This window comes from Peromyscus eremicus, chromosome 16_21 (assembly GCF_949786415.1).
Source record: "Peromyscus eremicus chromosome 16_21, PerEre_H2_v1, whole genome shotgun sequence".
Taxonomy (NCBI): Eukaryota; Metazoa; Chordata; class Mammalia; order Rodentia; family Cricetidae; genus Peromyscus; species Peromyscus eremicus.
In genome coordinates, this window is record NC_081432.1 from 48829169 (window position 1) to 48853095 (window position 23927).

The following is a 23927-nucleotide window of genomic DNA, read 5'->3' on the forward strand; positions in this document are numbered from 1 at the left end:
ATGGACCTCTGTGAGTTCGAGACCAACCAGAGCTACATAGACCCTGTCCCAAAAGAAAAAAAGAAAGAAACTATAAACTAGGTGCCAATGCCCAAATATCACATATTTGAAGTCTACCTGTGATAATTAAATGTTTTCCATTTGTCTCAAAATTGAATCTTTAAACTTCCTGTCTTCTAAAATGAGTCACTTTATTCCCAGAAAACTTTATGATTCAATAAGTGATGTCACTCAGAATGACTTTCTCCCAAGTTTTCATTTCTGTAGACACATACCTTGCCTGGGAGGTAGAGGCAGGCAGATCTCTGGGAGTTCAAGGCAAGCCTGGTCTAAGTAAAGGGCAACATAGTGAAACCATGTCAAAAAAAAAAAAAAAAGATTACAGAGCAAAGACTGAAACCTGCAAGAGAAAAATGCCAACTCACCAAAAGAGGCAAATTTATCTTGATAACAACAGACTTCTTGGCAGAAACCCTAACTGCTCCAGAAGCATGCCATGATATATATAGGTCAAGCCTTGAAAGTAGACATCCTTGACAACTAAGATTATACCCAGCAAAATTATCTTTTAAAAGTGATGAGGAAATAAAGACCTTCTAAGACAAGCACAAACTAAAAAATAAATAAACTAAGGTGGCAGCCCACTGCAGAATAAACCTAGAGGAATTGTGTAAAAAGGGAAATAAGATACTAACAAGGGACAGAATACATTTCATGAGGAAAAGATAAACAAATAAAAACCTGTAACAAATTAGTCATAATTTTGGCAGACCAGAAAAGCTTTATGATGGATAACAGAAGATGAACAAATTATATTTGAACCAATTGAAAAGGACACTAATACAAGAATCAGCAAGTTCTGCTCAATAACAGCCTAATGTAAATACATTTAGCTTTTCCCCTTAAAAGATGAAGATTAGCTGGTTGATTAAAAAACAACAACAACAAAAAGAAAACCAAAAAACAAGAGCTGACTCATAGGTAATGATGAGCTGAAAGGAAAGGGTTGGAAAATTATGTTCCAAACAAAGGGAAACTAAACACAAGTCAGAAGGTGACACCTGACAACAAACCATACTCATGTCTAACAGAGTAAGCTCGAAGGGAAAATTTGTCAGACAAGATAAAGAAACAATAATCCATAAAAGATATAACAATTACAAATATACATACTAAACATTGACATACTGAATTTTGCAATACATGCATATTGCACATAAGGGCCAGATGAGTCCAGATGTTCATAATCATCAGTGACTGAATAACTGTCTCCAAATAGGTCATTCAGAAAACAAGCAACTTTGGGGTTAATTGCACCGTAGATGAAATGGACTTCAGAGACATCTACTGAACATTCTGTCAGAGTGCAAACTATAGGATTTTTTCTCAGCATCCCACGGGACTTTCTCTAAACAGAAGACAGTTTAGGCCATAACACAATCTTAGTTACTTTATCATTTCTATGATCAAATGAGCTGACAAAAGCGACTTAAGAGAGAAAGGCTTTACTTTTATTTTGGCTTACAGTTCCAAGGAGTTATAGTCTACCATGACACTAAGAATAACTGGCATCAGGCAGGGAAGGCAGTGTGGTAGGAGCAGGAAGTACATCCACGCTTGGGAAGCAGAGGGAATCAGGAAGTAAGGCTGGGTCATAAGACCTCAAGGTAGTTCTCAATAAGTCACGGCAAGGCTCCACCTCTTAAAGATTCTAAGATCTTCCCAAACAGTGCCACCAGCTAGGGACCAAGTGTTCACATACATGAGCCTATGCGGGACATTTTACATGTCAACTGTAAAAGCCAGTCTTAAATTCATAAGAATGAAACTCATTTCTTTTGTATTATTAGATAATATTAGACTAAAACTAGGAATAAATAGCAAGAGAAAGTATAACAAAATGTGGAGATTGAACAATATGCTCCTGAATGATCAGTGAGTAGATCATTGGGAAATCAGGGAGGCAATTACAGCTTCTTAGACTGAAATTAAAATGAAAACAAACCAATTCCAACCTTTGGGACAAGCAAAGAGATTTTTTTTTTTGCGAAGAGATTTCTAAGAAGAAATTTTGCAACTATGAATGCTTACATGACAAACAGCAACGATACAGACAGATAACTTAATGATTCACCTAACATTGTAGCAAAACAAGAATAGACCAAACACCAAATGAGTAAATGGAAAGAAATAATAAACATCAGGGTAGAAATGAATGAAATGGAGACTAAAAGGACAACATAAGGAATCAATGAAACAAAGAGTTGGTTCTCTGAAAACATGAATGAAATTGTCAACCACCAGCCAAGGGAAGACCCAAATGCTTACAGATTTTGAAAGGGAACATTAGAGTAGACACCAATGAAACCCAGAGGGTCATTAGGGAACACTTCAAAAAACATGTTCCAAAAACACGGAAAAACTAAAAGAAGCAGATGGATTCCTAGTCCTATATGATCTATCAAAACTAAATCAAGAGGATGCAGACAACTTACACAGCTATGTAATGAGCAATGAGGTTGAAACCGTAAGTTTCTCAAGAAGGTAAAGCCATGGTCAGGCCAATTCATTACTCATTCTGCCAGACCTTTGACAAATTCCAACATCTCTTCCTGATAAAATTCCAGAAGAAAAAGTAATAGAAGGAGAATATTTTAATATAATAAATGAAAACCTTACAGCAATATTATACTGAGTGAGGAAAACCTTCAAGTATTTCCTCTAAAATCAGGACTGAGACAAAAGTATCTACCTTCTCCCCCTTTAATCAATACGTTTATTTTTGCTCTAACTTTTAGGACAGTAAGGCAATAGAAAGAGGTGAAATAGGAAAATAGGAAAGGAAGGACTCAATATTCCTATTTGGAGAAGGCATGATCTTATACTTAAGAGATACTAAAGGCCTCTCCAGAAAACTCTTAGTTTAAGAGTTTTAATACTTTTACCTAAGTACCAAAATACAAAATTCCTGGTTAGGGTTACTATTGCTGTGATGAAACACCATGACCAAAGCAAGTTGGGGAGAAAAGGGTTTATTTGTGGCTTATGCTTCCACATCACTGTTCATCATTGAAGGAAGTCAGGGCAGAAACTTGAACAGGGCAGGAACCTGGAGGCAGGAGCTGATGCAGAGGCCATGAAAGAGTGCTGCTTACTGGCTTGCTCCTCACAGCTTGCTCAGCCTGCTTTCTTATAGAACCCAAAACCACTCACAATAGTCTGGACCCTCCCAAAATAATTAAGAAAATGCCCTACAGGCTTGCCTACAGTCCAATCTTATGTAGGTATTTTCTTAATTGAGATCCCCTTTTCTCAGATGATTTTAACTTGTGTCAAGTTGACACAAAACTGTCTAGCACAAAATCAACATATTAAAAATTAGTAGCTTTTCTATATAATAATAATGAACTTGCTAAGAAAGAAACCAGGACATAATCACATTCACAACAGACCTCCCAAAATAAAAATAAATCTAGGTGGTGAAATATCTATAAGAAAAGTTTAAGACACTGAAGGAAGAAATTGGAGAAAACTCTAGAAGAGGTAAAGACTTGTAATGCTTGAAGATTGGGAGAATTTTTATTATGAACATAGCTATACGACTGAAAAGCAATCTACAGACTCAATTCTTATCAAAATGATGACATTATTCATAGAAATACAGAAACAAAATTCTTAAATTTATATGGAGGCACACAAGACTCTGAATAATAAAAGCAATCCAATTCAAAAGGAAAAATGTGGCTGGTGCTGTAATCCTAGACCTCAAATTATACTACAGAGAGACAGGGACAGACAGCACAGTCTGAGCACCAGAACAAGACATGTAGACCAGTGGAAAAGAGAACCCAGCAGTAAGTTCACCAAGCCTCAGTCACGAATATTTGACAAAGATATAAAGTACATTGTGCTGTGGGATGTCCTGTATGTCAAATGTGTTCCTCTGATTGGTTAATAAAATAAACACTGATTGGCCAGTAGCCAGGCAGGAAGTATAGGTGGGACAAGGAAAGAGGAGAATTCTGGGAAGTGGAAGGCTGAGGCAGAGAGATGCTGCCAGCCGCTGCCATGACAAGCAACATGTAAAGATACCGGTAAGCCACGAGCCATGTGGCAACTTATAGATTAATATAAATGGGTTAATTTAATATATAAGAACAGTTAGCAAGAAGCCTAACCATTAGGCCAAACAGTTTAAATAATATAAGCGTCTGTGTGTTTATTTTATAAGTGGGCTGTGGGACTGCCGGGGTTTGGCGGGAGCTGGTGAGAAAACTCCAGCTACAACATTGAAAGAGAGAGGCAGTTCCTTCAAGAAATGGGGTTAGAGAGATGTCTCAGTGGTTAAGGGTGCAACCACATCCACCTGTAATTCCACTTCCAGGAAGATTCCACTGCCTCCACAGGCAACTGTACTCACATGCATGCACTAGTCCCACCTCCCCATACATACACATAACTAAAAAATAAGAAAAATCAATTAAAGAAAGAATCAGTGCTGGATATCCACATGAAGAACACTAGTTCCATATAGTTCACTCTGCACCAAAATTCAAAATGGATCAAAGACCTTACTACGAGAGAGAGAGAGAGAGAGAGAGAGAGAGAGAGAGAGAGAGAGAGAGAAAGAGAGAGAGAGAAACACTGAAACTGTTAGATTAAAACATTGGGAAAACAATTCATAATGCATGCACAGGCAAAGAGTTTCTGAAAAGGAAACAATAGCAAGAATTGACAAATGGGACCACGTGAAATCAAAAAGCTTCTGCACAGAGAAAGACACATGCAGCAGGACAAAGAGACAGCCTCCAGAATGGGAGAGAAATCTTCATCAACTGGACATCTGACAAGGGATTAATATCTGTAAAGACCTAAAAAATATTAAACATCAAAACAAATCATCCAATCAATAAAAGGGAAAATGGAACTGGCAATTCTCAAAAGCAGAAACAATTAATACATGAGATAAATGTTTAACATCCTTAACCAGGAGGGAAATGAAAAATCAGAACCAAACTGAGAGCCAAGCATGGTGGCACAGGCCTTTAATCCTAGCACTTGGGAGGCAGAAGCAGATGAGTTTGAGGACAGCATGGTTTAAAGAATGAGTTCCAGACTTGCTAAGGCTGCATAGTGAGATCATGTCTTAAAATAAATAAATGAATAAAATTAAAAAACTACACTGAGATTATATTTCACAGTAGTTATGATGACTACAAACAGGAGAAATGCTAGCAAGAATGTGTGTGTGGGGAAACAAGAGCCTCATTTACTGTTAGTGAGGATTTAAATTAATCCAGCAACTGGAGAAATCAGTATGGGGATTCTTCAAAAGATTAAAAATGTATCTACGCTATGGTCCAGCAATATAGCCCCTGGGCATATACCTGAAGGAATTGGGGTAAACACACCACACATATATGTAGTGGGTAGCCATTCCAGCTTTGATCTGGAAGTTCCAACCCCCATTGAGACTTTGGCAACTGTCACGCCTACAAGGCGGGGCCAAGGGAGGAGCCTGGAGACCTGAGATCTGGATGGGCCAGCACTCTCTCTCGGTTCCGGGCCCCTGGATGGTGGAGGTGGGCCGAGCAGAGCTCCAGAGAACACTGCTGGACTGTGATACACTTTCCCCAGACCCTGTGACCTACCTATCCCTTAGTTTGTAAGTTACGCCATTAAATAAATCTCCTTTTAACTACGTGGAGTGGCCTTAATAATTTCACCAATACATATACTTGCCCAACCACATTGACTGTAGCACTGTTCACAGTACCAAGACATGCAGTCAGTCCAGATGTGTATCAACAGATAAATGGATAAAGAACTGTGAGATAGACAGATACACAGGGTAGTTCTATTCATCCATCAAAAGTACAATTTTTATGTCATTCCCAGGAAAAGGGGTGAAGCTAGAGACCATCCTGTCAAGTTCAATAAGCCAGACTCAAAACTCCAAATAGCATGTGTTTTTCTCATAGGTGAGCTCTAGATTTAAAAATATATTAAAAATTCATGTATGGAGAACAATTGTAAAGACCCTGAAGGTCCCTGTATAGAGTATGAGAAAGCTGGAGTGAGAAGAGGCTGGCGGGGCAGGGATCCATAGTATGTCTAGGGATGTTATACAGAACCAGAAGACATAACAAATTCTGATGCTCTACAATGTCAATATTTGCAATAACATGGCCTGATTGTCCATTTGACAGGATACACAAGGGTTCTTAACCTGTAGGTCATGACCCCCCCCAAGGGGTCATATATCAGATACCCTGCATATCAGACATTACAATTCATAACAGTAGCAAAATTACAGTTTTGAAGTAGCAACGAAATAATGTTACAGTTGCGGGTCACCACCACATGCATTAAAGGGTCACAACTTTGGGAAGGTTGAGAACCACTTATGTAGAAACAGCAAGGAGACAAGCCTAGGAGGTATTTTCTTGATTATGTTGTTCTTAAAACATGTCTGCGGGATGACTTTGGCAAGAATTACTGAAGTGAGAAGACCCACTTGAATGTAGACAGCACCATTCCTTGGGCTGTAGGGCAGGACCACATAAAAAAGAGAAAATTAACGGAGCCAAATGTTCACCTCCCTCTCTTCCGGGACAGCGGATGAAATGTGATGAGCTACCTCAAGCTCCTGCTGCCATGACTTCCCGGCTTGGTTCGACACTACCTTGCAACTAGGAACCACAGCCATCGCTTCCTCTCTTAAAGGACACTTTGTCATGTACTTTATGTAAAAAATGAGGAAACTAACTTAATATAGATACATAACTAAATGCCCCTCAAACACACACTCTCACACACACACACACACACACACACACACACACACACACACGAATGACAGGACATAAAAGAACAGGGACTATCTGCGGGGCATAAGGGCACCAGTGGGAGGGTGTAACAAACAAGGAAGGATAATGAGATACGAATAGATTGGAAGTACAGAGATATACATGATTGACAATGTCATTATGAAACTCATTATTATGTATGCTAATTTTAAAAAATTATAAAAAGTGACAATAAAATGATTATAAGTTGAGAAATATTTTTTTTATGAAAAGAAAGAAGAATGATTTACTAGGGGAGTTTTTCCAACGCAATTGGAATGCAAGTCATGGCATGAGAGTGAAGTAATTAGATCTCCCATTAGCCCAGCATTCCAATTCTATTTATTATTAACAACCCACCTTGTTCTAAAAAGATTTAAGGGTGTGAAGCATCCCAGGCAATGAAATTCTCATTGCATTGTTCTCCCTCAAATGTGAAATGACTATTTTTATAGTTTCTGTTACTTTTATACTAAATCATTTACAATTACCTTGTGCTAGCTCATATCAACTTTTATGGTAATTTTTTTTTAAAGTTCCACTGAGTTTTAACTATAAGTGCAGCAAAGTGCACAGGCCATCCTTTTGGGAGTCACTGCACAGTTAGGGTCTGTTTTCAGCTCCCTTTGATACAGGGCTGAGCATCTGTATGGCTGCTTTAATATGACTTATTAAGTTCTTCCCCTTTCTCCTGCTGTCTATGGACATCTATTTGCTGTAAAAGTACCTAATTGCTACGGTACAGGTGAAATCATCTTTGAACTTTTGCCAGAAAAAAAGTTGGTTGTGCACATCTGTGTGGGCTTGCTTCTAGAAGCTCTGATGCACTGTTTGTCCATGTGTTAATGTGGGGAGCCAAAGTCGTGTGGTTCTGGTCGATCACAGCTTTGTAAGTCCCTGACCAGGTTGTGTGGGTCCTCTGACAGTGTCCTTCACTTCTGAGGTTATTTCCACGGTCCTGTGTCCTTTGCATTTCTGTGTGAAGTTCACAGTTTGCCAGTTTCGGCACAGACTGCTCCAGCATGGAGCTGACACATGGATTTGGTAAGAACAGTGCCTTCACCATAATGACCTTCCCCAGGAGCATGGCTACTCTCTCTCCCTTCACTGGGCTCTTTCTGGACTCAGCTCTTGACTGGACCTCAGGAATGTGTCAGTGACCTAAGTTCTGAATCAGTAATAATGAATCCCAGGTAATCTATTTAATATATGTGCATGCCTGGTCTTCTCCAAGTTTTCACATCATAACCCAGTTTACTACACATTCAAGTTCTTCCTCACATACTTCGGACAGTTAAAAATATGTCCTTTGTCTTCCAAACACACAGAGAACCCAGTTCAATTTGGCACACATGTTATTTTCATTAACATATATCTTTAAGACACTAAAAATAGTACCTCATATTTTGTGTGTGTATGGGGGGAGGGTGCAATATTTAATCTTTTATCCTTCCCTTCCACCTCCAGAGTACTAAAGTTTTAAATCTGTGACAGATTAGTGAGCAAACCAACCACAGATTTCTGTCTTTCAATGTTTTCTTTTAAAATTTTATTCCTCTGTGTGTGTGTGTGTGTGTGTGTGTGTGTGTGTGTGTGTGTGTGATACACACAGTACATGCAGCATATGAGTGCAGGTGTCTGCGGAGGCCAAAAGAAGGAGCTAGGTTCTTTGGAACTAAACTTTCAGGCCACTGAGAGCATCCCAATATGGGTGCTGGGGATTGAACTTGGGTCCTTGGGATTAAGAGCTGTATGTGCTCTTAATCTCTGAGTCATCACTTTAGCTCCTCTGTGTCCTCTTGGTAGTACATAAAGTTGTGCTCTGCATTCAACATCCCAAATAATGCTTGTCAAGCTTGTACACACCACGGACTCACTTACATGTGGGCCCAACAAGTTGTGCTGGGGATGTAGAGGAGGTGTAGTCACAATCAAAGAGGAAGGATAAGAACAGAAGGCAAAAATATTTTGAGGTGCCAGTGAGAAGGCTCAGTGGGTCTGAGGTACCTGCGCACAGGCATGACCACCTGAACTTGAGACTCAGATCCCACAAGGTGGCAGGAGAGGGCAGACTCCTAAGAGCTGTCTTCTGACTTCCATATAGATACACTATACACACACACACACACACACACACACACACACACACACACACACACACACGCAGTGGCAGTTGCAATGGCTACAAAGACATACAATAAATACGACTGATAAGCAAAAATGTTTCTAAAACATAAAAAGAGAAACTATCATTAACAAAATAAGCTAGGGCTAGGGAGATGATGACACAGTTGCTGAGTAAGCATAAGGACCCGAGTTTGGATCCCCAGAATCCATGGAAAGCTAATGAAGGCGGCACATGTCTGTAGACGCAGTGCTTTTATTGCAAATCAAGATGGAGACAGAATCCCCAGAAGACTGTTCGGCTCTTAACAAATAAGAGACCCTGTGTCAAATAATATGAAAGGCAAGGGCTAGCCTCCATGGTTGTCCTCTGAGACACACACACACACATGGGGGTGGAGAACAGCCCACAAGTATAGGTCAGCTAAGAATGGGACGATTAAGCATGGCCATAGAATTTAAGCTGGATTTGTGTAGGCTTTTCATTTAAACTAGGCCATGAAAGTCGCACAGGATTCTGCCCACAGACTAAAGATGGACCTGTGAGCAGATCAGGCTAACATCAGCTGGTATTTCACTTTTGCTGAGGGCAGGATGCTGAGATGACGGACAGGACCATAGGAAGCCAGGCGATGCTACAGGATGATGTTTGCAAGTATGATCATTTTTGTTCTTTTTACAAGATTGTCATTTAAATAGCTAAACCGTTGACTAGGTCCAGTAGCCCTTGCATTCTGGCAGAGCATTGGGATTCAATGGGGGAAGGCATTGACACAGAATCAGATACTCAGTCCTTCCATACAGGACCACTGTCCTCTAAAGAGCAGGGACATTTCAAAGGAAAATAGCACAGCTATTTACAGGGCTTCTTCATTCCCCCTGGGATCTAACCTTTGCTCCGTGTCCTTTCACTCAACCTACGTGCCTTAAGGAGTCCTTGGCTGCAGCTGGGCTCAGAAGGGGGAAAATGTTACAGCCGATTATGACAGCAAGTACGAGCTCCCTCTAACAATTGAAACATTCTCCACGTTTTAAAGCTTTGTTGCTTTCCTAATGCAAGATATGTTATAAAAAAATGTAAAATAGCATTTACATAACAGTCGCAACCTCAGGTACCTGATGTGAGTCCCAATCTAAAAATAGGAATAAAGCGAGGAGCATGAAGGAGAAGGAGTTACAATATTATGAACAGGTCTGACCCCGAAAGGCACTGTCTTCCTATTTACTCAATACCAGTGCAATATTCTGTCAGCTAATCCTCCTGCCACAGCTTTCAATTAAATGGACAGGGTGGGCAGGGCTTGAATAGCAATGTTAAACAGCTAAATTCACATCACCACAGCCTCAATGTTACAAAGGACACACAGGATTCAGTTAGCATTTCCTCACGTTTTTTTCCCCCAAGCAATTATAACAATTTACTGTAAGAAAAGTTACACAGATATGGTAGCCATCTTAAAATATTTTTATTCATTGCATTTTTGTTTTTTCTTTTATTGAAAATGATTTTTTTCATACAGTATATTCTGATTACATTTCCCCCTCCCTCTTCTTCTCCCAGTTCCTCTCCAGCTCCCCTCCCATCCAGATCCATCCCCTTTCTTTCTCTCATTAAAAAACAAACAGGCATCTAAGGGATAATAACAAAATAATAATATAAAAGAAATTCTAGGCAAATGGCATGCAAATCAAAACTAGCCAGTGATACTTTTTATTGTGTCAACATCTCCTCTAGCTGCATGATGGTTAGCTCTTACCAATATCCACCTCCTATATAATGAGTCATCTGTCTTTCTGCAGCTTTAAACTGTGATTTGTTTTTTGGTCCCTCCCGGGGCAATGGTTAACAGGAACCCTCAAGGACCAGCACACTTCAACTAGTTGCTGTTCATTTCAATACAGTCATTCCACATGGTGTCCTCTGCATGACTTTATAACTCTTGGAATTTTTTTTGCCTATTTTTAATTTCAGTACTATGCCATTTCCACATTGTGAACTTTGGAGGTGCATAAGCAAATTATTCTGAGAATCTAAAAATGCCAGAAAGCAGAAATGTCCTTAAGACTACATTCTCAGCCTTCCTCCTGTCTCACTGGGTAGAAGACGGAGTCTACGTTGTCAATAACTCCTTAATATTTACCACACAAGGTCTTCACCTCATAAAGCCAAAATTCTAAGAGAGAAAAAGCAATGATATAACTCATTGCAGAATTAGTCATGTATGTTTTTCCTGGGTAAGGTTAGAGAGGAAATGTTGTTATGAGAGAGTACTGTAGAAAGCTGACCTGACCCATGGACTGTTGTGGCTTCCTCAAAGACATCAGAAAGAGCTGACTCTAAAGTGAGAACAGCACAAATCATCAAGAATGTTCTAGGAATTCTGCAAGAGACATTCGCCGTGTTCCCGCCATATGCTTTCACCAAAGAATGGCTGCAGATGATGGCTTTAGGGACTCCAGTTCTCACAGCTGGAGTGAAAATTCAAAGATTGGCAAGTCGGAGGCTCGAATGTTCCATATGGTAATGGAGGAGTGCAGCAGTCATCGTTTTGAACTTCATGTAGTTTTACGAAGATGGTGATTGACAAATGCATCCACGCCAGTTAGTATACACATATTTCCTTGTGGTATAAGCTGAGGGTTTATTTAGAAGCAATGTTATCCTGCTGGCAATGGATACAACTCAAACAGATCTTGTTCTTGTATCATCTTCAAATAAAAGGAACCAGGCTGACTTAAATAAATAGCTGGTTTTAGGCCTAGGTAAGAGATATACAAGATTTTTCGGAGGAATCCTGTAAAGCCAGAAAGCAGGGAAGTGCTCAGAAATAAAACAAAATCCTAAATCTCTCAGCTGTGAGTGGGGCCATATAAAAGGCATACAGAAGTCAACTGAAAAATCTCACCTGGCAAATCCAGAATAATGTGAATAGAGAAATCGATCACAACCCAAATTGTAAAACAACTACCAATCTACATTAACATATTAAATGGAGGAAGAGTCAAATCTTGCATGGGGAATTCCAAATAACTTATATTGGTAACCCCGAGAAAGTAGAGCAGACTTCTTACGTGTGCACTGTGTCTCAGGATGTTTTTCCAGTATGGAAGAGGGGAGTGGGGAGTACTTCCACGGTGAAGAAGCCTGCTAAGTCCTGTCTTGGCTAGATGGTCCAGGCCAACATCATCATTGATGAAGCACACTGATCTTCTGTGCCCTTTATAGGACATGGCGAGGCTGGCCCTTACGGCTGGGGTAGTTTCTGTTGTAGAAGGAACCACAAATCCCCAGAATCCAGCGGACTCTAGGCTTGTGGTATAAACTACACTGGATGAACCTGGTACAGCTTGCAGGGCCAGAAGGTAAGGCGAACATTCCGTGATCAACCAAATAAAAACCTTAAGTGAACCCATGTTAACTGAAACCTAATGGCTGATGGCACAATATGTACAGTGTCACACTCTTGACACGTCATGGCAATGGTACTCTGCCCCATGATTTGCTTCTCCAGAAACCTCAATTTCCGTCTAATTGTTCCAACAGAAGGGCATCCAGCAAGACGCCGACCAATGCTCAAAACTGAAAATTGCCAAAAACATAGAAAATCTATAATGTCATAGCCAAGGGGAGCCAAAGGGGACAGGATAATAAACACAAGGAGGCATCGTGGACAGGATCCTGGAATAGAAAAGTACCCCAGGGCATTAGAATGGAGAACAGACTATAGTTAATACTGGCTTATTAAATGTCCCACAGGTACATCACTAGTGTGAGTAATGAGCAAACTGAGTATGGAGCACATGGAAACTCGGTGATATATAATTTAAAAAAAAAATTCAAAACCTGTTTTAAAAGTAACACCACATGTTTTCACTCATCTGTGGATCCTAGCTGTGAATTTTAAGATTTGTGTGTTTAACTTGGCGTGTCTGTAGAGGCCGGAATGCCAGAAAGGAGAGATGAAATGGAAGGGAAAGAGCCTCAAGACGGGGGATGGTGATATAAGATGGGGAGACAGGGAAGAGTAGGGGGTGAGGGGAGCAGCAGCCAAAAGGATGTTTAAGAAGCCATATGGAAGTCTACTACTTTGTAAGCTAATTAAAAACATGTAATTAAAATAGAGTTTCAACAAAAAGACTCAGAGTGGCGAATGGGCTCATGGGTCAATTAAACAAAAACCCCAGTGCCGAGTACGGGATACCTCCCTATGGGTTGTTGGCCAGGGAGGCCTCACAAGTTCCCCAAACAAGGTAAGTGATTAGCATCGCCAGTCAGAACTAGATGGTCAGACTATTGAAGATACCACACCCTTGGTGCGGGACGGACAGATACCAAGCTGCACCTGGACTGGAAGCCCCTCCTCCCTGCTGGAAGCTTTCACGGTGCTGGAGGGTGCTGTGGGAGACACTGGGAGAGAAAAGCCCTCTACAGTCTTACTTAGCTGTGAGCTCCTGGAGCTGTTGTACCAATCTGCCAGGCAAGAGATCCCCACTGCTGTGAGGGCAGCCTGATATGGGGTACCCAGCCACTTTCTGATTGAATTTGAGGTCTGCTCCACAGGAGGGAATTCATGCCTGGAACTTGGTAAACCTGGTCAAAATCCCATGGCTGTTGAGGTCATAGGCCCTCATGGCGAACCTAATTACTGCTGCATTTGCCAAATGGCTGAAATGTTTATGTTTATCCCCATTGATTTCTGCTGCTTCCAATCTTGGCCAGAGAAGCTTCTTTTTGTAGTGGGCAGTGAGCAGTGCAGAGACTTCTAACTGGCCAAGGCAGAAGAATAAGTGACGGTTGAATGCTCAGTCCAAAGCGGGGTATCCATATCATCACCTCTGAGGCTCAGAGAACATCTTGGAAAAGGGGCTATAAAGACCCTAAGAGCCAGAGGATACGGAATAGTGTTGTGACACAACATGGCTGTTTTACTCATAAACTCACAGCAGCTGTAACTGCCTGCACAAGGTCTTCACAAGATTGGGCCCACCAATGTCACCATTCACTGGAGAGGGGCTCATGAGGTCCCATCTCCCTGAGGCACTATCAACAGCTGATGATTGCTAGAGAGAAGGGAGCCATTTTCTTTTTCTTTTTCTTTAAAATTTATTTAACTTTATTTTATGTGCATTTGTGTGGAATTGGAGTTATAGACAGTTGTGAGCTGTCATGTGGGTGCTGCGAATTGAACCTGGGTTCTCTGGAAGAGCAGCCAGTGCTCTTAACTGCTGAGCCATCTCTCCAATCCTCCCCACCCCTCTTTTCTTTTCTTTTCTTTTCTTTTCTTTTTTTTTTTTTTCCTCGAGACAGGGTTTCTCTGTGTAGTTTTGGTGCCTGTCCTGGATCTTGCTCTGTTGACCGGGCTGGCCTCGAACTCACAGAGATCTGCCTGCCTCTGCCTCCCCAGTGCTGGGAGCAATTTTCTTCAGGGCTGTAGCCACTGGTAAGTTGCCTATGCTCTAGTAACTAACCTCAAACCTGTGCACATGCAAGAAGCCCCAGTTAAACTCAGTTAGGGGACACACACACACACACACACACACACACACACACACAATGGACATGAAGGTAGGAAGATGTTTCGAGAAGGAATTCAGTATGAGTGGGAAGGGAATTAAAAAGGGTAATGGGGGTGAACATGATCAAAATGTACTAGGCACATGTATGAAATTATTAAAGAATAAAGAATATATATGTTTTAAAAGTCTATATAGTTTTTAAACACCCACTTTATAAGGACTCACTGAGCTTACTCATCAAGTATGACTTAACATGTTTTCCAGAGTCCATTTTTTTCACTCACTCCCGATGCTTGTGCAGACTGGCTTTGCAAGCTGGGTCACATAGCCACGTATGACCCTACAGGGAAGTTTGATTTGGCCTATTTGTTTTGTTTTAAGCTGAGATTTGTTGCATGAAGTCATGGTATATGCCTATATCCTAGCACTCTGGAGACTGAGGCAGGAGGATTATGGACTGAATGCCAGCCTGGTTTATATAGCAGAACCCTGGGCCAAGCAGGGGAATGGAAGAAAGAGATCTGAGATGTATTAAAATTTAAAATGTCAGGCTTCTGAAAATTTGGCAAACTGGGCTAGCCGTTCATCTGGCAATAGTGGCATGGAGTGTCGAGGTCCCTTTCTTGACAGCCTGAGCCCCCTCACCGTTGTCCATCACAGCCCCAATGCCGAGTCTTTGTGTCAGTCCGCATTCACTACCCGCCTATGCTATTGAAAGGGACACACCTCTCTTTAAAGTGGGACACGGGAAGACAGACTGAATGAGCTATGTTTGAAGAAAGCAGGAAGGCAACACTGTTGGATATATGAAAGTGAGGGATGTTCTTATGCATTTAATATGTATAATGTATGTGTAGAAAAGATAGAATTAGACATTAACCAGAATATGAACCATGAGAAACATGTGAGGAGGGGACATGATTAACAACTTTAATAAAGGGAAATACAGGTTGCAATTTCAGGTTTGGGTTTTAAAATGAAGGGAACTGTTTGTACATGAACAGTTTCTCTTAATTATATTAATTACTTAAGACGCATGAATCTGTGAGCCCTGGTATGGACGACTTGGGAGGGGGCTGGCTGGGACTCTTGTCTATTATAAAGCTTCAGTAATCAAGCCAGTGTGGAATCAGTGTAAAGAGAAATAGACAAATAAACGGAGGAAACCGGAGAATCTAGAAACAGTTCTGCCCACTGGTGGTCGGTCGTCGACTTTTGAAACGTCAGCAGGGCAAGCAAGGAAAAGGAGAGCGTTTTCAGTATCTAAGACTGGAACAAACGGACATCTGTGCTAGAAAAAGACTGATACAGAGGGAAGGAGAAGACTCGCTGCTGGTTGAGGGGAATGTAAATCAGCGCAGCCATTATGGAAAACAGAGTGGAGACGCCTCAAAAAAGTAAAATCAGAACCACCATTACCCAGCAATCACACCGCTCTGTGTACATCCACAGGATAAGAAATTGGTGTGTTTAAGGAAATTCACAGGATTGGAGACCAGCCTAGGGAGAATGCTTGCTTGGCATACGCAAGGGTTGGAGCCTCGGCATGGCAGAAACACAATATTTTCAAAATGCAGAAGGTTTTCACGTTTATCATAGTATTAGTCAAGACTTGAAACCAACCCTAGTGTCCAACCATGGGTAACTGGCCAAGAAGACTCTGTAGACAACAAACAAAGAGATGAATAAGTAAAACAGGTCCAGGCATTTGTGATGTTGCTGATGCTGGAGACTCATGTCAGGTGCAGGAACGTGAACACAGAAAGAAAAATACCACATAATCTCACTTACATGTGGAATTAAAATGATAAACCACACAGAAGCAGGGAGTGGAAGCATGATGACCAGTGCCTGGGGCAGAAAGGGATGGTGGAGCTTTTGGTTAAAGAACAAGTAATTTTAGTTAGATAGTAGGAGCAAGGCCGAGGGACCTACTGTTCATTCTAGTGGCTACAGATGATAAAAACACACACTTAAAACTGCTAAGAGCACGGATTGGAAGTGCTCCTACCACAGGAATGAATATGTATTAATATATGAGTGAATTCACTTGATCTAGCCATTCCACAACATATATACATCTATCAGAACATGTTACATGCTATGAAGATACCAATGTTTTCTTTTAAAAACCTTGCTTTAGATTTATTTTTATGTCTGTGAGTGTTTAGGCTGCATGTGTGTGTGGGCACCGAACCCAGGTCCTCTGGAAGCGCAGCTCGTGCTAACTGCTGAGCCAACCCTCCGGCCCTGCAGAGTTTTCTTCTGTCCGTTAAAACAGGTGAAAGGAAAAGAGCCTTCTCCCTTTTATTTCCACCTCCATAAGAATTATCTCGAAGGGGGAACATAGACAAAAATTCGAAGGCTAGCCGGGCGGTGGTGGCGCACGCCTTTAATCCCAGCACTCGGGAGGCAGAGCCAGGCGGATCTCTGTGAGTTCGAGGCCAGCCTGGGCTACCAAGTGAGTCCCAGGAAAGGCGCAAAGCTACACAGAGAAACCCTGTCTCGAAAAACCAAAAAAAAAAAAAAAAAAAAAAAAATTCGAAGGCTGATGTTCATAGAGTTCATAAACTAATGAAAGACAATATAGGATAATACTCATGAGATCTAAGGATCTGCAAAAATCCTTTAGGTCGTACAAAACAATACCCTAAAACTTCCACAAACTGGATTTCACCAAAGTAAAAATTTGCTATTCTCCAAAAAATTTTGTTAAAAAGAACCCCAAACCTGAAAACCAATTCGAAGATCAAAGATAACACCTCAACATATATATCTGACAAAACCCTAGTGTTTGGAACATATAAAACCCTACAGTTCAATGTTTTAAAAATGTATGTCTTAATCACCATCATTAATGTGTTCGTGCACACACAATTGCATGCATGCACCATGATGGGCTTGTGGGGGTCAGAGAGCAAATCTGTGGCATCATTCCTCTCCTTCTACCTTTGGTGGGATCCGAGAACAGCACTCAGATCATCCAGAGCAAGCATGGCACTACTGAGCCCTGACACCAGCCCTGAAACTTGTTTTTTCCTTTTTAAAAGGCAAGTAGCCAAGCCTAGAGGCACACACCTATAATGACAGCACTCAGACACTCGTGTGTCTCAGGCGGGAAAAAATAACAGAAAGTAGAAAGGGAGCTGCGCTCCAGAACAAGTTCCAACATCTTAAAGGAAACAAACTCCAAACAGGAGACAAATTTGAACAGGCGTATGAAGGACCAACTACCATCCAAACCCGTGCTACTCGCCATCAGTTATTACGGAAGTGCAAATTGAAACCACAGCAAAACCATTACTGACCCACCAGGAAGACCGAAGTGAGAAGACTTAAAAAGAACACTCGTCCTCTGATACATCTCCAGGAAAGAAAATCATGAAAAGTATGTGTCTCTGTACAAACCTTGTACCCAAGAGGTCACAGCAGCTATCTTCCTGACAGCCTCAATCAGGAAACAGCCCAAATGCACATCAGTTAGCAAACAGGTAAAACCAACTGTGATACACACACACACACACACACACACACACACACACACACTCCTACCTCAGCAACAGATGGATGAGTCTCAGACATACCATGTATGAAGAAACTGAGACAAACGATGCTGTTTACATACTCACATGATGCTCTAAAAGAAACTTAAATGTCTTGAGAAAAAGGCACATGAAAAGTTCTAAATGGGAAGATTGCAAAAGGTCAAATGATGGGTTTCAGAGGTTCATGGATTTGCTGAAATACAGCAAGCAATACATTTAAAATGAATATACCTTATTTTAGGTACATTGTACCTCAATATAATTTAAAACAAAAGCAGAGTAAGTAGGGGACTTCTTTTTACATTTTTACTTATTTTGTGTGTATGGATGTGTGTGATATTTGCCTGCCACAGCATACATCTGGAAGTCAGAGCACATTTGCAAGAATCAGTTCTCTCCTTCCATCATGTGGGTTCTGGGGATTGAGCTGAGATGGTCATATCTAGGTGCACACACCTTCGCCCACTGAGTCATGTTGCTGGCCCAGGTAGCAGGCTTCTTGTGATAGCAAGACCTAGAAAAATGATTACTTCAGTGGCAATAGGATACTTAACATCCAGATAGTAGCTCATAAGTAGAAAATTTCTACCAAGAGGCATGTGAAAAGGGGCTGATTCCAGGTTTGGCACAGGGAGAGCTCAAAACGAACCTAGAATATCTTGCTTAATGTCAAAAAAAAAGTGATCAAAGGTTAAACACAGACAAGGTCGTTGAATACAGAGCTGGTCTACAAGGCTCCCACACAACCTGAACAATCTGAACAGCAACATGAATGGCACGGATGGATGAAAGCACATGTTTAAGGCACATGGGGGTGGATGGGGGCAGAGTGCAGCCATTGGTTACAAGTTAGACAGCTGCAGTCACTGTTCTTGGATAAAATTTGCCATAAAACAAAATACTCCCATGGTCTCAGAGGATCACCCTACGGGTCAGTGAATAGTGAACAAAATATTCCCATGGTCTCAGAGGATCACCCTACGGGTCAGTGAATAGTGAACAAAATACTCCCATGGTCTCAGAGGATCACCCTACGGGTCAGTGAATAGTGACGAGAGGAAGATGCACTTCTGCGGGAAGAGATTTGGCGGCCTGTGCTCTTGACCTGTCAGGCTTTGCAACAAAGTGACCTCTCTGGAGGGAGCAGCTACAAGGATGTAGATGAGCCCTGGGGAGAGTGAACTGCAAAAGGCAGCTCTGTGTGTGTGTGTGTGTGTGTGTGTGTGTGTGTGTGCGCGCGCGCAGGGCTACACGTGTACCACATGCACATTTACCAAGCCCCAAATTGTGAAGCATTTGCATTTCGACCATCCTCAGAGTTGTTTTTTTTTTTTTTTTTTTGGTTTTTCAAGACAGGGTTTCTCTGTGTAGCTTTGCGCCTTTCCTGGATCTCGCTCTGTAGACCAGGCTGGCCTTGAACTCACAAAGATCCGCCTGCCTCTGCCTCCCGAGTGCTGGGATTAAAGGCGTGCGCCACCACCGCCCGGCTCATCCTCAGAGTTTTTAAGAAAGTAGCAACTGCTGTAGAGCATCAAGTATCTACTTATTAATGTGTTGTGGAACAGTTATTGTGATGATATTGATGGAGAGTCCAACCACGTGAACCCTCCTGCCTGGTGTGAAATCTCCCATTCTCTCCCATTCTCTCCCATTCTCTCCCATTCTCTCCCATTCTCTCCCATTCTCTCCCATTCTCTCCCATTCTCTCCCATTCTCTCCCATTCTCTTCCATTCTCTTCCATTCTCTTCCATTCTCTCTCTCTCTCTCTCTCTCTCTCTCTCTCTCTCTCTCTCTCTCTCTCCTCCTTTTCTGTCTCTCTCTCCCTCCATGTCATCCCCTCCCTTTCTCCTCCCCCAACCCTCCTCCTTCCTTAGAGATAGGGTCTTACTATAATTTGTAGCCCTGGCTGGCCTAGAATTTACTGTGTAGAAAGTAATCCTCCTGTCTCCTAACATGTGCCCTAACAGCTGGCAACATACATTCCTTCTTTAAAAAAATAAATCAAGTTAAGTGAAATGTATCTATTCCACGAATCCCTGCAATGGCCTCTATGCTGCAGGAAGTTTGGTGTTTATTGAAAATATTAATACAACTATTAATAATTACTTTTTTATTCTTCAAGTGGATATCAAAAAAGAAAAATATAGTTAAATTATATTTAGTGTTTCAGAAAACATCTATAAACTAGCAAGTGTTGCATGTTCTAACATGCCAAACTGTTATTCTATTTAACTATGACTCTTTGCTACACACTCTTGGTTCTCTCATGGCAGAGAGCTTGTTGGTGCTGGCAGTGTGTTCAGCATGTAACAGCAGTGTTTGTCCAAATGCATCTGATGCTCCACTGGCATAGGGTTTTTTTTGTTTTGTTTTGTTTTGTTTTGTTTTTTTTGGTAGAGCAATATCCTCCAAATTGAAGCACTTCTACCCTGGAGTGTTTGAGAAAGTTCAACTTGAAACATTATAACTTAGACCAGGCCCATTACCATTCAAGGAGTAAATAGCTCACAAGTCTCAGGAAGTTCCTGAAATTTACAAGACCCACAAAGCCCTTCTGCTTCCAAATTATGTAAGCAGTAAAGACTGCTGGGAAGAAAAGAAGTTCTCTGACCTGCCAAGCTGCCTCAAGCTGTGCAAAGGGCTCCAGGTTCTGTGAGTTGTCACTCACATTGGGGTGGGCTTTTTAGCAATGCAGCTGTCTTTGAGTCTTCCATGTTCCTATAAGTAACCCCAATAAACACACTGGTTTTCCAAGTTGGATTTTGCTAGAATTGTTTCTTTGGTTGGTCTGTTACTGGTGAACTGTTACTGGTTATTTAGAGGGAATGGACATGTGTCCATCCCCTCCCCAGGGAAAGTCATTCATTGCAACATCAAATGGCTGCCCTCATTAATTCACAGGCAATTTCATGCTCTAGGCACTCATGTACAAAACAGGCAATTGATACTTCAAAAATTATAATAGCACTCATTTGAAAGCACAATAATGCCTTTCCTTTTCAAAATAATTCCTGTGCTGCTGCATGAGGAGGATGGAGAGGGACAGAGGCCTCTACATGGATGTTCCTTTCATTACTACATAAGAAATGGCACAGTTCAGCTGGGCGGTGGTGGTGCACACCTTTAATCCCAGCACTTGGGAGGCAGAGGCAGGTGGATCTCTGTGAGTTCGAGGCCAGCCTGGGCTACAGAGTGAGTTCCAGGAAAGGCGCAAAGCTACACAGAGAAACCCTGTCTCAAAAAACCACCACCACCAACAACAACAAAAACAAACAAACAAACAAACAAACAAAAAACATCACCACCACCACCACCACCACCACCACCACCACCACCAACAACAACAACAACAAAAAGAAATGGCACAGTTCACCACAAGATCAGATACCCCAGCCATCCTCCATCTATTCTCTTGAGTTAACACTGATCCAAGGACTGCTGTGCATAGAGTGTAACTGTGTGAGGAGACTCTCACTGTGTTTCTATTTAACTTTTTCATATAAAGTCCACTACACATCTCTTATTCTTCTCAGAGAAAAGGAAGGAAAGAGCTCTCTATGGTCCTAAGATATCCTTAAATGTTGGGTATTAATCACGCATCTCATCTCCAACCCACGTGAAGTACTCTCTCGAAACAAATTTTGAGAAGACACAGAATCCCACTTCGTCCTCAGGCAACGAAGCTGCTCTGCTCCCTTCACAGAAATGAAACAATATTCTCTGGCCCTCTTGTTTTCCAGGCCCACCTCTTCCCATTTAAGATCATTCTACCTCTGGGTTTCTTTTCCAGTATTTAATTAACATCTACTATTGCTCAAAGAAGGATTTAACGCAGTTTACTCAGACACACAGATAAAAGAAAATTGAGCAGAGGTGACTGGAAAAATCAATAGCTTTCCCGTAGGCACACAAATGTAAAGGAAAGTCGCTTTAACACCAACAGCAAATGTGCAAGGCTACACACAAACTCACCGAGAACAGTACAAGAAGCACATGGAGAAAATCACAAACCTTATTACAGAAACTAAATGGCCCCAGACAGTGTCTAGCCGTGGCAGAGACTGTAGGATGGCTTGTTCAACATCTCTCCTCCCCCTTCCCTTATTAGCTTGACTCATATGCAGACTGGATCATCCTCCAAATGACTGAGAAAAGGATGCCTCTCTCCAAATGCCAGAGCTAGAGATCACTAGGGATTGGTCAGTGGTTAGTTCGGGTTTTAACAATTCTGGCCATTGCATGTGAAAAGGGCTTTGGGAAAGGGTCCTTCACTCCTTAGGATGGCCTTTTTCGTTCAGCACATTGTCACATGGGGCTGTGATGGTTGGGACCACTGCAGTCATCTCTTAGCCAAGGAGTGAACCAGCCTGAGGGTACGGTTGACACAGGGAAGATGGCAGAGTGAAGAGAGATGGGAGGAAACCAGGACCCAGACGCGGGAACTCGCCGCTAAGCCAGCCAGCCTTCACCACAGACTTCCTGCCACGTGGCTTCCTCCTCACCCCATCTCCCCTTCCTACATCCCAGTACTACTCCAGGTCTTAGTATCTAATAGGAAAGCGTCAGATGAGTTGAACATGGGCGCAAGAACTCAGAGCAGTTCCAAGTCTGGTCCTTAGCAGCAGCCTGTATGATCCATCTGCCCTCTTCCTGTGCTAAGGCAACTTTATGAAATACACGTCACAAATGATGTAGTGACCAGTGGAAGCACTTTGGAATCTGCCTCTCTTTGCTCTACCAAGCAAATGTGGGACCAGGCAACAAGCTTCTACTGCACCAAGCTCCTGGGTTTGTCTACAGCAGCCACTAAATGCTAGTTACTCTGCGGATGCAGTGGTAACACATGCTTATCATTCGAGGGGGATTCAAGTTGGGGGTTTTATAATTTGAAACCCAAGACTTCCTATTTGTCATGTCTGTCATTGGTCTGGAGGACCAGAAGTCTCAACAATATATAGTAGTTTTCATAGTAAGCCCAAAAGGAGGGTTGTTGTCAATAGCTTCCTGAACAGAGCTATTCTGGACTATTAGTTAGGGACTAGGCCACAAAAGCTTTAGATGGTTGCACTAGGGAATATGTGACGTGAATTTATAAAGATCAGCCTAAGTCATCTAAAAAAGGTGAGTAGCTACAGGGACAAGGGGCAGGGATGGCAGGCACAGTCCCCAGGGAGGTCATTCTGGAAGCTGAAGGTCATTCACACTTTGCCGATTCACAAGGAAGAGGAAGTTTTCCATTGCAGTGGCTGTTGACTAAGCAGTCTCTTTGAACAGCAGGACTGGAGTTTCTTTTTTTTTTCTCTCACCGATTAGTAAACCACAAGAGTACTGTGGCATTGAATACAGAGAGGCACCTTGTGGCAAATTCTAATTTCCCAAATAAATAGAGCATTCATGAGAGGTCCAATTTGAAAAAAAAAAATGTTAGAAGTAGCACACTAGAGGGCCACATAAATAGACTTTTAAGACAAAGCACGGTGCGGAAAAATAGGAAAAGCCTATTATGGCATTATGCGCCTTTAAAAAAGCACGGTATGCTTCAGGAGGCTGTGTACAAATCAGGACAGATACCCAAAGATAAGGATAGAAGGAAGTCAACAGAACAAGGGAGGATGCTTGCCTAGGATAAAATAATAGTAGCAGGTAGAACTACGAAGAGTGGCATGCTCTGTCTCTAGACTCGAAATCAAAAGGAAAGAAAAACACGCTCTCAGGTTTGTCTGGTAGAAAATGTATTCAGATCATGTGACCAATGAATTACAGAATAAACTGGGTAGAGTTGCTAGGGTGACAGACACAGGTTAGGTTGGTAGGGTGTCTTCTAGAGAAATACGTAAACACAGGGTTTTAGTAAAAAGTTATTTCCAGGGCTAGAAGGATGGCTCAGTGGTT

General features: G+C 41.8%; 1 protein-coding gene across 1 annotated transcript in view; it reads right to left on the reverse strand.

Annotated features, from left to right (window-relative positions):
• The window catches only part of B3gat2 (beta-1,3-glucuronyltransferase 2), an 83027-nt gene that overhangs the window by 32169 nt on the left and 26931 nt on the right, over nucleotides 1-23927 (reverse strand). The gene's annotated exons all lie outside the window — the stretch shown is intronic.